Genomic DNA, 13,108 nt, shown 5'->3' on the forward strand with positions numbered 1-13,108 from the left:
CATGCAAGCATCAGTAAACTTCACCAAGTAATGGTACAGGTCACTACAACCAAATGAACTATAGAAATCAATTTAAATATATATAATTGTTCTGTTTGAAAGTGAGATTGTAAACAGAAGATACAACTAAGAAGTAAGAAATGAAGTTATCAAGAAATTAAATAGAGACAGAAAAATATAGTATGTAGTACAGAGCTATCACCATGTACATATGTAACGATTCACAGAATAACATACACAACCAAGCACCACACAATACATGGCAACTGATTGATAAAACCAAAAGTAGCTAGTTCAGAGTAGTAACAGAAAGATGATCTCTGGCAAGACTGATCCAAATATAAAAAAAGGCACTGACGGTATTAAGAATAAAAACAGAGCCCGGAGAGACGGCTCAGTCAGCAAAGCGCTTGCTGCGCAAGCATAAGGACCTGAATTTGAGCCTCAGTGCACACATGAAAGCCATGTTGTATCACGTGCCTTGTGTTTACAGCGCCGGGAGTCAGAGGCAGGAGGATCCCTGGGCTTGGGGCCAAGCAGCTTTGCCCAACAGCAAGCCCAAGGCCTCAGTGAAGGAGCTCATCTCAAAAGAAAGGGGGGCTGAGGATGTGGTTCAACTGGTAAAATGCCGGCCACGCAAGAATGAGGACCTGATTTGGATCCTCAGTACACACATAAAGAGCCAGACGTGGCAGTCACACCTACAATCCCAGCACTTGGAGGAGACAAAATGAACCTATAAGCTTGCTACCCTGCTAGTCCAGTCAACTGGAGCTCCAGGCTTAGTGTCTCAAAGATTAAGCTTACAAGCAACAAAGACACTGATGTCATACGCTGTTCCCTACATAAATGTGAACCCACATATATATGCATACACACATATAGCACATACAATAACACATGTGCTCAGAAAGACCTAAGATTAACCTCTGACCTATGCTTACATAGACACGTGTACATACACTTGTACATGTGTATGCACTTGTACCTGCATGTGTGCATTCACATGTGCACATGCACACACACAAATAAAAACAAATGTGATGGACAAAATATAATAACCATCTATCTGCCAGCAAAATTTAAGACTTCAGTAAAATGAACATATTCCTAGAAAACTGTAAGTTGCCAAAAGTTAATCAACTAAAACCTAAATATCCATAACCAATAACAATAACAACAACTACAACTACAACCACCCTTCCAACAGGAAACCATAGGCCTGAAGTTCCAGGCAGGTCTATCCTATCCTATCTCCAACCACAGCAATGTTTAAGAACAATCCCTGACTTATCCAAACTCTCAGCAACAGAAAATGAGACCACACTATAGTGTAAAGTGGACTCTGCCAGCTGGGAAAACATACACTGTTGGCTGCCAAACAACAGATGCCACAATGGAGCATTCTGACACCTTTACACTAAAGGCAGCCACTGACACGTCAGTCAGTCCCCAGAAACCTCTAACTGTACTCTACCTCTCCCTGTAAAAGAAGGTGGTATGGGTAGCAAGATGGCTCAGCAGGTAAAGGTACTTGCCACCAAAACTAAAGAGTGGAGTTTGATACTCAGAACCCATACTGTGGAAGGAGAGAACCAACTTCCACAGTTGTCCTCTCATCTCCACATGTATGCATACCATGTGCACACATGTACATATACATACAAACACACACAAAAAATGATTTTTAAAACTTTGTATGCATGTATGTATATATTTATTTTACTTAGAGACAGTATCTCCCTGTATCTGCCTCAAACTCACAATCCTTCTGCCTCAGCCTCCTACATACTAGACATGTGCTACCATATACCCAGCTTGCAAATTTCTCCTGAACAAAGCTGTTACAGGGCTCTCAACATAAATCCTGAATGGGAAACAGGCAGTAGATGTGGTGTGCTGTTACTGATGACTGGTTATGCTGATGTACCTCAGAAGAGCAGACAAGACCAGTTAATAAGTTCTGGACGACAGCCACATCCTCAGCCACAACCCCACAGCTGATACTCAAGGGCCAAAGGAACTATCTGTCTTGACCAGAACTTTCCACCCCATGAAATCTTTGTTTTATTCCTTCATCCAAAGCCAGACACTAATCAGGGCTGGCAGAAGGCCCAGAAGATGGTAACCTCTTTCTTAGCTGTCTTAAACAGTCTTTATCCCTTATCAATAAGTACAGCTTAGAGAGAACTGCATGAATGTCCTTCTGCCAAAGCAAAGAGAATAAGTGGCCCTCTGTGTCCTGACCATGGGACACTGGTCCTATGCCCAAAGGGCCTGACAGAACAGCTCTGACCCTGTGTGTCTACACAGCAAAGCCCTATGTAAACTTAGCATCCATGTCGGCTGCTTTGTGCCATCCACAGCAATGTAATTAGGCAACACATGGCTTGATTTCCAGTGCCAACCACACAATTCAATTACGGTATTATCTGCAGATGGAGTCATGGGGACTAATGAGAAGGAATATTGGATGGAAAGTTAACACCCTACTGCAAGCTGCAACAATGGTCTTTGTATTAGAAACGAATCATTAATGACACTGTCCAAGGGTCTTTAACAGTCACCTCCTCTCTACTTCCTCTCACAAACATCTGCGATTTCCATCAAATATCTTCATGCCTATGGTATACCCATTCAGACTTCAAGAACTCAAGTTTATATGATTAACAGTCCTGCTTTTTGCTTATGGGCATTTCTTTTTGCATTTGCCAAAACCAGTTTTTGTCTTGCAAACCCCCACTCTCACCACTGCCACTGATCACCTAGAGATGAATATCATCACCTTGAGGCTCTGTAGGGGGTGGGGATCATACTTGCTGTCAGGACAGAATTGTCCAGTAGGGCAGTCCTACTGTCCTCATCAAGTATAACAATGGCAATTCTCAGTATTATCTCTATTAACTGAACAGCAATGTGCCTTTTGATGGTGAAAGTAACATCAATACTAATATCAATGAAACAGAGATATTGTAGAACAGCCAAGCACTTACCAAGTGCCAGGCACTAAGTCCTGGTCAATATTAATTTAACCCTCGCAATAATAAAAGATAGACAGCATTGATACCACTGTTTCATTTACATGAAACTGAGCTGCAAAAGGGTTAAGCAACTGTCAAAGACACCACAGAGGAAGTAACTGGCTGAAGGGGAATTCAAACCCAAAAGCTTCGCTCTGCAGACCATACTGATAATTATACAAGTTCTAAGCTCTTTGCCCCAAGAAGTCCCACCCAACCTTCTTGAAAATGTGGGTGGTATTAGAAATCTTGAGGACACTTTTCAGTAATTATCATTCTCTTCACTAAGAATATCACAGAGTACATGCCCTCCAGACAGTAAAGAACTCAAAGCTGAACTGCGTCATATGCTGGTATCGACTAAGTACAACTAAGAAACTATTCACAGGATTTAGCAACTACTGGTCTTCAAAAATAGTGAGTGATAGTCTTAAAAATAAACTCATGCAAAGGTCCAAGTCAAGAAAATAAAAATAAAATTCAGTATGATGCCAGAAAGAAAACATATACAGAAACTAGTATATGCCTCCTAACCAATGAAAGGATAATTTCGTCACAATAGCAAATAAAATATGGATGTGACAGATGTTTACTAAACAGATATTATGTGTTACAGACTAGTGGAGAGCTGCCATGGGACAGGCTCTGTCCTCTTGAAACTGACATTCTGGTGCAATAAGAAGAGCAAAATACCTGCGTCGTGGTGGTACACGCCTTTAATCCCACCACTTTGGAGCAGAGGCAGGCAGTGAGTTTGAGGCCAGCCTGGTCTACAGAGCGAGTTAACAAACAAAAACAAAAACAAGAAGCACAGCAATATGAATGTAACAGGAGATTATACATGTGCTATAGAGAAACATAAATACAGCAGGAGAGATGGCTCAGTCCCATACATAGTGTGTTTGCTTCCTCCTGCCTCCTGGTTTCCCACACAGCGATCTGAAACAGTCCTCTCTGTCATTGACACATTATATAACTGGATCCTCAAGGCTTCCCTTGGCTCAGGATCTTCAGGGTAAGAATCTGGGACAGCTTTGGGGGGGATGTGGCTTAGTATAGCCTGTATGGAACATAGGAAATGCGTTTCTTTACTTTCCAGGACAAAGAGCCCTCTTTTTATCCTATCCATAGCCCTCCATCCTGGAAGGGTGTGTCTGGACAGACTTTTCTGGCTTTCTATCTGAAATAGTTATAAGAGTTTTATAGGAAGAAAAACCTAAGATTTTTCTGGGCAGGTGGATAGATGGGAATAACTATATGCAGACTGATTTTGATCCTAGCTCTACAAATTGTCTTCATGATATGAGCATCTGTTCCCTCATACTTAGGCGCGGCTAAGAACAGCTCCCATCTGAGGAGGGGGCTGTGTTACCCACATAAAGCACTTAACATTAGTGCTTGACACATAATAAGTACTATAAAACAAATGCTATTTGTCAAGACAGGGGCTTACTATGTAGTCCAGGCTGGCCTGAAATTTGCAGTGATCCTCCTGCCTCAAATGCTAGGATTACAGGTGTAAGGCTTCATATCTGGCTAAAATGTAAGCTCCTGATAAATTAAAAGAGGGACAGAACATCTTTGCCATATTGAATCTGTTCCTCAAAGGTCAAAGTCTGTTTCTCACTATGGAAGCTCTGTTTCACCCATCCAGGTTTTATGGTTTCTGTTATATACAATATGCACATTCATCCATGGACTTTCCCAGGGTCTGTAAGATTGACATATTGCCCTGATTGTCCTCTGCTTTTCTTATTGCCCCCTTATAGACTGTCTCACCCACAGAGCATCCAAGTAAGCCTGAGAATGTAGCTGAAGTCACTCTTCCCATAAATCTCTAATTCTCTCCCACATCTTCATGATAATATCTGTCTGAAGTTCTCCCCATACCAGCCATGCCATAATATGATTGTCTCTTCTGCATCTGAGACTGTGTTCCTTTTCCTTCCCTGGCATATCAACTTTTAGCATATACACTGACTCTCCCCAGCCCATGACACTTTCTGTCTCCTCTCCTGGAAAGCTGTTCTCCAGATCCCCTCAGATTTCTAATAAAATGTCACCAGATCAAAAGGCCTCACCCAGTTTTATCTAACACAGGATTCCCTTTGTGATCTGTTTATATTTATTGTGTGTGTTCATGTGTCCTCTGATGCTGTCTATCTGATGTTTTGAGGCAGGATCTCTACTTGGCCTAGAACTCGCTGGTTAGGCTAGAATGACTGGCTAGTGAGTACCAGAGGCGCTCCTATCTATCTCTGCTTCCCAGTGCTGGATTAGTAAGTCAGAACCACCACGTCTGGCTATTTTATATGGTTCTGGGGACTGAATTCTGGTCCTCATGTTTACCCCACACAAGACTATCCTCTTTAGGAAGCAGCTTATTCATCCCTCAAAGAGTCAATACTATCAAGACATCAGCTCTTGCTTGCTCTGTTGAACAGAGGTGGGGATTGAATCCAGGGTTTTGTACATGCCAGGTAAGTGCTCTGTTATTCAGCTTCATCTCTAGGTCCAATGCAATGTGAAGATCAACACAATTCCAACCATAATCCCAACAAGTTCTCTTCTGCATTTGGACAAACTGATTCTGAAGAAGAGAGAGACGGGGTAAGGGAAGGACCACTGGCTCAAGACTCAGGCTGGCCAACACAATGGTAACTAACAAAGCTGCAATGCTAACATAACAAGATCTAACTTTGAGGCTTACAGTAGAGCTACTGTAATTAATACACTGTGACACTGGTAAAGAACCATACAGAAGCCTCAAATTACACCTATGGAATTGCAGTCAATAATCTTTGACCAAGAAACAAAAGCAATACAATAGAAATAGTTATTATCTCATTCATCCCTCACAACCGTTCATGAATTCTGCCAGGGCAATCAATCCTCAGGCCAGGGCTCAAATGTACATCACAGACAGCCCTGTGGCTTTTATCTCAGTATATGCAAGAGCTTCTAGATGAGACTTTTTAAGTGCATTGCTAGACAACCCACCTCTTGATGATGTCTTCTCAGTAAGTTAGCACAGAACCTAACTTAGAATAAGACATCCCAAACTATGGAGACTTGGAAAAGCAGGACAATGGTCATAGCCTCTCAAGGACACCTCTGTTCACAGAGAAATTGAGAGCCTGCCAGATGACAACTCGGTTGAGTTACAGTGGAGCCTGTAACATGAGGAGGCTGTAGGATACAGACAGCCTCCCTCACCCCAGCTACAAATCCCAGAAACCTCCGTGACTCAGATGTGTTTCTGCAATGGGGAGAAGCAAACAACAGGAAAGGGGCAGTATCGGATGTCCTGAGCACTTCCTGCAGTCAAGCCCCACTCAGCCATGTACCTCCTTTCTCCATCTCCTCCAGCCATACAGTTCACACCGTGGGGAGCAAAGGCCTGAAGCATGAAGCGGCATACTCTGCAAATAGGCATACCACTGAAGTGTGTCCAGTAAGGACAGAAAGAAAACCTGGAACCTTCTGGTAAAGTTTGCAATAACAACCTTGTTACAACGAGCCAAGCTTCCTGATTACTCCTGTCAAGGAATCAATCAGCCAGAACAGCCTACTGGTAGACTTCCCCAAGTATTCACAATTATACTGCAGCCTTTTTAAAGAAAGCCCCTACTGACTAATGCAAATATTTAAACCAAACACTTACAGAAAATTTAAAAAATGATAGGAGAGAAAGAATGCCGTAATCATGGTGTAAATCAAAACTGCCTGCCATCTCCTCAACACACTGACAGCTAGGGAAATGAACAGACACTGATTAGGGAACAAAGTCAGCTCAATTTCAAGCTTCAGTTCCACAGTAAGCCACGATGCACTCTGAAAATTTTACAACACAATCTATCTCATTGCACCCAAACTGCCTCGCAGTCAGGATCCAAACTCTAATAGAGCTCTACACAGCCACTGGTACACCCACCTAGGCCAATAGAGACTCCTAAACTATCATACCAGCAGAAGAGAGTTCCATAAGAAAGAGAGAGGGACATGGACATTAAACTACTTAAATGTAAAACTACTTAAACATTAGTCTAACAAAGGGCCCTTTCTCTATGCCAACAAAAGGAACTAGGATCTGAGATGTGGGGATGATATATCAGTCCTAGGGACCCCTGAGCTTACCTGCAATGATCCCATCCATCTGCTCTAGGCAGCTTCCAGCACGATGACTAGCATCAGAAGCCATAGCTTCTTTTGTCCTCTTAGTCTCCTCCTGCTGCTACTGAAAATTCAAATACAGAACAAAGGGAAAATTATAGAAGTTATGCATTATAGGTGCAAGACCATGAAAGAGCTTTAAATGCATCATCATATATTTCTAAATGTTTAAAACAGCAGCTTTACTGAGGTATTATTGATAAACAAAGAACTCCATATATTTAATGTGTTCTGTCTGGGCATATACAAAACCTCATGACACCATGACTAAAAGAATGGTAATAAATATAACCAGCCACTTTAAAAGTTTTATTTGTTTGTTTGGTAGTAGGTGCAGTCATCATGGTGAGAAAGTTACTTTTTCCACAAATGCTTAAGTGTAGAACACTGTGTTCATTGCACATACAACACACCTTCATTAAGAATCCATAAGGGCCAGCAAGGTACCTCAACAGTACTGGCAGATTGGCATGGACCACATGGCAACCACTGCTGCTTGACAAAGTTCCAGCATTTCAACATTGCAGACCACACTTCTCCAGCACCTTTTTCTTTCATTTTTAATGATTCTCAATATTAATGCCTTTCCCTTTGGGGAATTTTGTGTTGCCTTTGGTAAAAGATAAAATGTATACAATGGTAGCCTCTGTAAACAAAATTATTCTTTGGAAAAAATACCCACCACCATGGAATCAGGAATTCCATTGTACCCTCCTAATTACACCAAGAACAGGAATGTTAGAGATTTACTAGACACACCTGATTCCAAGGATAAAATACCTACAGTTCAGATCCAGAACCTGAGCCAGTAAGGGGAGGAATTCAGTTAATATATGTAAAGAAATCAGAATGGTACAGTATAATGGGAAAAGAGTAAGGCATCAGGACCTTCCCTTTTACGAGTGTTATGAGGGAACAGGCCCATAGAGTAAGATTAAGAAACTGTAATACAGTGTCTGCTCCCAGAAGTCCTTTTCTCATTCCCTTGGAGCTTGAGGAAAGTTACTGCTTGATAAAGCAGTCATTCTTATCTCTAGCAAGAGGAACTTGTGGCCGTTCCATCAACATTATGACTGGTGCCTATTGTCAAGGTCAATGCTAAATTCTTCTACTCGTGATCCCAAGCCACACCCCAGCTCACATGCCCTTTGTCTCTCATTTAATCCTATGTGCAACTATACAGTATAAAAGGTGTCATCTTTTCTCAATTAAAGGCTGCTGACAGTCAACCTGATTCACCCTCAAATCGTGTCTGTCTTCTCTTTCCCCCAACCTCGGCCCATGCCACCACCGCCAACTCCACACATTTCTTTGGGATGTGACCTCCTGCTGAGCTGAAGCAGGTCTCTGGCAGCAGATCTTTCACAGGACCTGGTTTAGTTCCCAGCACCCACATAACAGCTCACAACTATCTGTAATGGTAACATTAGTTCCAGAGGACCTAATGCCTTCTCCTGACCTCTGCATACATGCAGGCAAAATACCCACACACATAAAACAGAAATAAAATCTTTTTTTTTTTTTTTTAAATCCAGGCCAGGACCAGCAAGATAGCTTAACATGGAAAGCACTTGTTGTATAAGTCTAACAACCTTATTAGTTCCATCCCCAGAATCCATGAAGAAGTGAAAGGAGAGGACAGATTCCAAAAATTGTCTTCTGATCTACACACACATGTTGTGGCACACAAAATAAGAATAATTGTAATGGTGAACATGATAATGACTTGTAGGGGGAGGGGACCTAGCAGTGGGTATTTGGTTTCCAACATCTCCATCTCCATGCATTCTCTCTCCTGGGAAGAATACTCTTTCAACATGAATCTTGAGCATTCACGTTTTTGTAAAGAAGAGTTAACAGCCTACCCAGAGTCGCCTGCAACAGCAAAATACAGTTGCTCCACCTCTCCATGCCGACAGTCAAGGCCCCAGAAGCTCTAAATACTGGGGAAGGCCCTACTACTGTCTTAGAGCCACGTGTAACCCCCACTACAGTCCTTCTTCCCTAAATGTGTGTGATCCTGGCTGAAATGCTCCAACTGTCATTTTCCTTTTTCCAAATGACCAGCGTGCCCCCTCTAGAAGGGTCACAAGTACAAAGATATGGAGAGAATGCTGTCCCAAGAGCACTGCCTCTGACTATCTCAGCTATTTACCCAGCACTATTCAAGGATAAATTCCAGCCTCTCCAGGCTAAAGACCACCTCCTAGAATACACAGCCCAGCCACTTCCTAATGCTCACTCCCTTTTCTCAGGGCCCATCACTAGAGATGATGGACTTCCTTCCTTCACTCCCATCCCTGCCCACCCAGGCAACTACTTCTGGGTCTGGAGAAGACTGCCTCTTAGAAAGACACTGAAGCTACACTGCCTTCTTGCTGCCTCCTCTATTGTTTCCTGCTTCTCACCTCCTTGGATGACAGGAGAGGTCTTACAACAGCATTTGTCATCATAAGAAGATACTGAGCTCATGTCTGTAAACCAGGAACAAGAGTCATTGTTTGTTTGCTCATTCAGCAAAACCTACGCATGTGCCTAATGTGCATCACACTTTGAATGACCCAGGCATAGTTCCCACGCCACAGCATGAAACAGATGTTCTGAAGGGCTCTAATCACTTCTTTTGTGACATGGACCTCTAGAGGAAATTAGGCCCCACACAGGAGTGGCTTGGGAGATGAAATAGTTAAGGAATTTAAGACCACAAAAGAACTGGTCTGAGTCCAGGCCCGGATCTACCATTTAGTGTGATCACTGAGCCTTGGTTTCCTCATCTGCAAAATGAGGACAACAGCATCTAACACACAAGACTGGTGTTGGGACCAGAGAGTCGGTAAAGTCAGATTGAGCGCTCCTTGCATACAGTAAAGGTCTGATTTTGCTGTTTTGCTTTTAAATTGAGGACATAACTCTGGACATACCTTTGTCAGACCAGTTCACAAGACAAGATTTGAAGCTACAATGCAGTGGACCAGGGAGGAAGAATCCAGCCACACTCAGAGGCTGGTTCCCCTGCAGGAGGTCATGACAAGGGAAGAAGGCTGTTATGCACAGGGAGGAAAAAGCAGCATTCCACAGGGCCAAGGTCCATGGAGAGTTCAGAAACAAGGGCACGTGGCTGGGGTAGGGGTGGGATGGAAGAGTGGGAGGGAGGAGAGAATCTGTCTGGATTCAAGAACTACTGTACAGCTAGCTTAAGGGAGTAAGAATATTCACTCAAAGAGGAGAACAGGGGACCTGACTTCAAGGTCCTAGTACAGCGGCCACACACTCATGAGCCAGAGCTCCCATGAAGCAGGAAAGTGGTCTAGGCAGACTCCAAAGGGTGGCATTACTGGAGTCTGAAAGGGAAGTAAGCTTGGGTCCAGACAGACAAGGCAGCGGAAAGGGGAGTAGCAGAAACAGGGTTTGTTCAACTATAGGGACATGAAGTTTGAAATAGTTCCCTCCGGAAACCATCTCACTGCTCCTAGAAGGGAAAATGACCACAATCCTTCATGACCTATGACAAGAGCGTTGGCAAGCCAGCTTGGCACTTCTCTCCCTGTAGCTCTGGCCTTCCACTTGCTCCCCAAACACTCTAAGACCACATCCTCCTCTGTGAGTTACCATCTGCCATCCTCTCTGCTCTTGAGTTCACTCCCCAGATTTTCCAAGGCTGGTTCACTCTCATCCTTAGGTCTCAGCTTCCAAGTACCTTCTGGAAGAGGCCTTCCTAGACATCCCTCCTCTAAAGTACACAATTCCTAAGTATCTTATCCATCTGTGTGTTCACTTCCCATTCAGCCTCCTTCCCAATGGAACAAGGGACTCTGTCAAGCCTTATTACCCCTGTTGTCTCAGTGCCTTGCAGGTACCTTGGCATAAGCAGTTTGTAAGTAATTACTTGTGAGAAAATGATGAATCCAGGCAGCCATCATCCCCTAAACTCTGCCAGGCTTGGCACTGGGGAGGTATTGATAACTGCTCCCATGGGCCACATGTCTACTGGAAAAGACAGAAATATGAACAAATAATTATGGCACACTGTGAGATATATTGATAGAGGCGGATAGGCAGTATCACTGAGTCTTGACAGATGAGTAGGAGCTTTCTCAGAAGGTAAGGAGGAGAATGTTCTTTCAGACAGAGAGGGTGGTGCATGAGGCAGGAGGCATGTAAGGGCAGGACATAGTTAGTTAAGGTCAAAATGGTTGATGAATTATGCAGAAGCAACCAGCTAGCTCTCTGTGAGTCAAAGCTTTCCACAGACTCCCATTAGCAGGATCTGGACAGTTTAATAAGAGGATCCAGGGAATCACTACCTCCAGGCTCTGAATACCAGAATATAATATGTTAAATGGTCTCAGCTGGAAACAGAGTGAAGATTTTTCAGGAAAGATCTCATATTTCAGCAGGCAGGTAGGCTCCACTGATGAGTCATGGGAGGGACCAGGATAAGTCCCAGGTTGGGACCAGGATGAAAACTGATGGGGTCAGCTTGGTGAGGGACAACCCCCAAGGGTCATATGTTCCTCTGCAACAGAGAGGCCTTAAAAGAACCACCTAGAATGTCTGCCAGTGATGAGTTTGTACTTGGCAAACAGCAAGCGGTGGACCCTGGGTGCACCCTGGGAGCCCACAGAAAGAGGAGCATGAGTCAAAGGTGTTCCTTGCCACAGCCCAGGAGCTAGGGCAGTGGGGCTGGGGAAGCTGCTCAGGCAGAACTGATGAGCTCACTTCTAGACCTGCTGGATCTGAAGCAACAGCAGGACACGTGAGTAATGACAGGTTCCTGTCAGCTCTGTCACAGGGCCACTGTGAGGCATTATGGTGTCAGGTGTACAGGGGATAATATGCCACAGGTACCTCGCCCAACTGTGTGAACATGGGCAATCTTGCTGGGCAATCTCACTAATTCAGGAAAACTAGGAAGTCTCTAGCCATTCCCCTTCTGACTGCTAACAGCCATTCTCCCACTTCCTAACTGTCTAGGATAGACTTTGTGTTAGCAAAGAACACACAATGGTGCAACCTTTGCCTCTAGAATCTTGGGTTTAAAAAAAAACTTCACTTCTCTTTTCACATTTGTGACATTAAATGTATATGGTCTTCCTACACTAAACTTTCTTTAATTCTCTGTGAATTACATGAAGTATTTTATGTAATTCAAATCAATTTTAACATTACATACCAGGATATGGTCTCAGATCCCACAAGTTGAGGGCTCAGTCCCACAGGCTTACCTGCCCCCCACACGCCAGATGTCAGTGAAAAGTTCAGGCCTCTGGGCCAACTGACTAAAACACAAGGGGTCCAAACCCCTTCCTCAGATATGATAATCTGCTAGACTGGCTCACAAAAGTTAAGATTCATATTTTGCAAAGGGTTAAATATGGAGTTAAAGAGTTCTAACCCATGGGGCTCAAGAGATGGCTCAGCAGGTAAGAATGCTTACTGCTCTTGCAGATGACCTGGGTTCAGTTTCAAGCACCTATGCAGCATCTCACAACCATCTGTAAATCCAATTCCAGGAGACCAATGCCTCTTCTGACCTTGGCAGGCTCCTGCACACACATGGTATACACATATATACCAGGTGAACACACATATTCATACTACACACACACACACACACACACACACACACACACACACACACGAAGTTAGTTCTAACTCGCCCTTGGTCACCAGCCTTCATTCTCTAGGCATCGTTATCATCTGCATAAACTTAGATATGATTGAAAGGGTGTTAGCATTTAGACATTACCTGGCCAGCCCCTTGGGGACCTAGCCAGTAAGTAGGCAATACGTCATCCTACATAGCCCCATTGCGCATGTGCCAAGCCCCCTTTAAGAGGTGGGCTCTGCCCACCTTTCTCCCTCTCTCTCTTCCCACAAGCTGCATCTGTAACTCCTTTCTTCCCCCTTTCCAT

This window comes from Peromyscus leucopus, unplaced genomic scaffold, assembly GCF_004664715.2.
Source record: "Peromyscus leucopus breed LL Stock unplaced genomic scaffold, UCI_PerLeu_2.1 scaffold_818, whole genome shotgun sequence".
NCBI lineage: Eukaryota > Metazoa > Chordata > Mammalia > Rodentia > Cricetidae > Peromyscus > Peromyscus leucopus.